The following is a 2,720-nucleotide window of genomic DNA, read 5'->3' as shown; positions in this document are numbered from 1 at the left end:
CCCACGAGCTGTCAGAAATAGGATAAATGATGCCTGCATCTAGCCATTTCAGAATTTCTTTCTTCACCACCTCCTTCATGATCGGGTTCAGTCTTCGCTGCTGTTCCACAGTTGGCTTACTACCTTCCTCTAACAGAATTTTATGCATACAATATGAAGGACTTATCCCCTTGATGTCTGCTATGGTCCATCCTATAGCCGATTTGAATTCTCTCAAAATCCTTAAGAGCTTGTCTTCCTCACTACCTGAAAGGTCAGCTGAAATAATAACAGGTAACGTAGATGAATCACCTAAAAAAGCATACCTCAAGTGTTCAGGTAATGGTTTGAGCTCCAAGGTAGGTGCTTCCTCTATTGATGGTTTGAGCTTCCCTTCAGCATTCTTAAGGTCAGAAGTACCAAGAGATTCAAATGGTATGTCGAGCTTTCGCTTCCATGGAGAAGCGTTCAGATATTGTAATTGCTCGTTGCTATCTTCATCATCACTGTCAAAATCCCCCACTAAGGCCTTTTCCAATGCATCAGACATTAGCATGTGATCGAGTTCCGAAGTAACTGCGGAATCAATCACATCCACTTTTAAACACTCCTCATCTTCTGTAGGGAATTTCATTGCCTTGAATACGTTGAAGGTCACATCCTGATCTTGGACCCGCATAGTAAGTTCCCCTTTTTGCACATCTATCAAGGTACGGCCAGTAGCCAAGAAAGGCCTCCCCAAGATTATAGGAATCTTCTTATCTTCCTCAAAATCCAGAATAACAAAATCTGCAGGAAAGAAGAGCTTATCCACCTTGACGAGCACATCCTCAACTATGCCCCTTGGGTAAGTAATGGAACGGTCCGCCAATTGTAGCGACATGTATGTGGGTTTTGGATCAGGCAGATCCAGCTTTTTAAAGATCGACAAGGGCATCAGATTAATGCTTGCTCCCAAATCACAAAGGCACTTGTCAAAAGTTAGATTGCCAATGGTGCAAGGAATGGTGAAGCTTCCTGGATCTTTCAGTTTTGGTGGTAACTTTTGCTGCAGAACAGCGCTGCATTCTTCCGTGAGAGCAACGGTTTCAAGGTCATCCAGTTTCACCTTCCTTGAAAGAATAGTCTTCATAAACTTCGCATAACTAGGCATTTGTTCCAGAGCCTCAGTGAAAGGTATATTGATGTGAAGTTTCTTGAACACCTCCAGAAACTTCCCGAACTGTCTATCCATTTTTGTTGCTGCAATCTCTTAGGAAAAGGTGGTGGAGGATAGAGCTGTTTCTCCCCTGTATTAGCCTCAGGCAGAGTGTGTTCAACAGTAGTCATCCTTGGTTCCGCCACTTTCTCCTTTTGCTTAGATTCTTCATCTCTAACTTCAGCTTCGACTTCTTTTGCCTTTTCAGCATCAGCTACTTTTCCAGACCTTAAGGTAATAGCCTTGACTTGCTCTTTAGCTTCCTTCCTGCCTGGTACTTCCGTGTCACTGGGAAGAGTGCCAGGTTGACGATTGAGCACTGCATTGGCTAATTGACCGATTTGATTTTCCAAGGTCTTGATAGAAACCGCCTGACTCTTGCACAACAACTTAAGTTCCTCAAAATCAGCACTAGTAGGTGCAGCTGCACTTCCCTGTTGAGGATATGATTGCCTTGTAGCATACTGCTGTGGTTGCTGGAATCCAGGTGGGTTAAACTGTTTACTCACTCCTTGCTGATATGGTGGCTGAATAGCATTCTGATTATTTCCCCAGCTGAAATTTGGATGATTTCTGTTGTTAGGATGATAGGTCGCTGGCACAGGCTGCTGTTGTCGCTGATAATTATTCACATACTGAACAGATTCGTTGACAAGAGAACACTGATCCGTAGCATGAGAACCTGCACAAAGCTCACAAACCATAGCTATTTGATTAACTCCATACGTAGCCAGAGAATCAACCTTCATTGATAGCGCTTGGAGCTGGGCTGCAATAGCGGTGGCTGCATCAACTTCCAGAATACCTGCGACCTTGCCTGACGTCATTCTCTGAGTTGGGTTTTGATGCTCGTTTGCATCCATTGTCTCTATAAGATTATACGCCTCAGTATAGCTTTTAGCCCATAAGGCTCCTCCAGCTGCTGCATCGAGCATGGGCCGAGATTGGGCCCCCAAACCATTATAAAAACCAGTGATTACCATCCAATCCGGCATTCCATGATGTGGACATTTTCTCAACATTTCCTTGTAGCGTTCCCAAGCCTCGCACATAGATTCTGTAGGTTGCTGCGCAAACTGAGTAAGAGCACTCCTCATAGCAGCAGTCTTTGCCATTGGATAAAACTTCACCAGAACTTTTGCGCAAGATCTTGCCACGTAGTGATGGACCCAGCTGGTTCAGAATGTAACCAGTCTTTAGCCTTATCCCTCAGTGAGAATGGGAAAAGCCTCAACTTGATAGCCTCATCAGTCACGCCATTATACTTAAAAGTGCTGCAGATCTCGACAAAATTCCTTATGTGCATGTTGGGGTCTTCAGTTGCCGCTCCTCCAAAAGAAACAGAATTCTGCACCATCTGAATAGTGCCCGACTTGATTTCAAAGGTGTTAGCTTGAATAGCCGGATGAAGGATGCTTGACTGAATGTCATCAATTTTAGGTCGAGAAAAATCCATAAGAGCTGGATCAGCTTGAACAATACGATCTCCCATGTTTACTGGTTCTTTCTGCTCAGTTCCTGAATCCGAATCCTCAAAATCTAA

The 2,720-nt window shown here is 44.1% G+C and overlaps 1 non-coding gene across 1 annotated transcript; it reads left to right on the top strand.

The window, feature by feature from the left end:
* The first annotated feature begins 2,170 nt into the window (after positions 1–2,170).
* Positions 2,171–2,277, top strand: LOC141703115 (small nucleolar RNA R71). The gene has a single exon (XR_012567369.1). It is a non-coding gene; the product is annotated as a small nucleolar RNA R71 (small nucleolar RNA).
* The last annotated feature ends 443 nt before the right edge of the window (positions 2,278–2,720 follow it).

This window comes from Apium graveolens, unplaced genomic scaffold (genome assembly GCF_009905375.1).
Source record: "Apium graveolens cultivar Ventura unplaced genomic scaffold, ASM990537v1 ctg6251, whole genome shotgun sequence".
Lineage (NCBI taxonomy): Eukaryota > Viridiplantae > Streptophyta > Magnoliopsida > Apiales > Apiaceae > Apium > Apium graveolens.
Note: the sequence above shows the minus strand (reverse complement) of the source record. Positions and strands in the feature narration are given on the sequence as shown.